Source organism: Myotis brandtii, unplaced genomic scaffold, assembly GCF_000412655.1.
Source record: "Myotis brandtii unplaced genomic scaffold, ASM41265v1 scaffold2022, whole genome shotgun sequence".
NCBI lineage: Eukaryota > Metazoa > Chordata > Mammalia > Chiroptera > Vespertilionidae > Myotis > Myotis brandtii.
In genome coordinates this window covers 524,584-525,173 of record NW_005357525.1, presented here as the reverse complement: position 1 = coordinate 525,173, position 590 = coordinate 524,584, and the positions used below count along the sequence as shown (strand labels likewise).

At 60.3% G+C, this 590-nt stretch overlaps 1 long non-coding RNA gene across 2 annotated transcripts in view; it reads right to left on the bottom strand.

The window, feature by feature from the left end:
- Window positions 1–590, bottom strand: part of LOC102259991 — a 39,252-nt gene that overhangs the window by 36,617 nt on the left and 2,045 nt on the right. Inside the window, exon 1 of one of the 2 annotated variants that reach the window (XR_001361958.1) lies at window positions 461–482. The exons of the other annotated variant lie outside the window; for it this stretch is intronic. This is a non-coding gene — a long non-coding RNA (uncharacterized LOC102259991). Of the gene's footprint in view, window positions 1–460; window positions 483–590 lie in introns of those variants that run through there. 2 annotated transcript variants of the gene reach the window in all.

Sequence of the window (590 nt, the reverse complement as noted above, 5' to 3'; positions counted from 1 at the left end):
CACCAAAATACAAAGTTTAAAACCTCGCTTTGACCGGTCAAAACCTGAAAGCTTTCACCGGAAAACGGAGAAAACCCGCCCGCGGCTACCTGAGTCCCACCCGCCCGCTAATGAAGGACCCGCTCTTCCCTTTCGCGTGTGAACACAAGTCTATCTCCGCGGCCGGCCGCGCGCCCAGCCGTCAATGTGCAAATACAGCAGGAAATAGAGACGTCCTTAAGAAATGAGTCTGAAACTTGACGTAGAGCGGAGGTGACAAGCACAGCCAGCAGAACCATACATTCTAAACGCTCCCGTGTCTTTCAGGATTCTCTCTCTCCGGTCCCCGACACCAGAAAGAAGACGGTAGAGGAAGAGGGGGTGACGCGGCGGGGGTGGGGGGACGGCCCAGCGGCCCGAGTGGCAGGGTTATGCAATGAGGGTGTCGGTGGGACGGGCTCGGGTGCTCGGTGGCACACACCTCCATGGCCCCATTTCGGAAATCGGCATCCTGGACGAGAGCCGAGAGGGTGAAGCTGCCGCGCGTGGATGGAGGGAACACGCGCGCGCGCGCCCGGGGTCCGTGGCATCTGGGGAGACCCGCCCCAAAC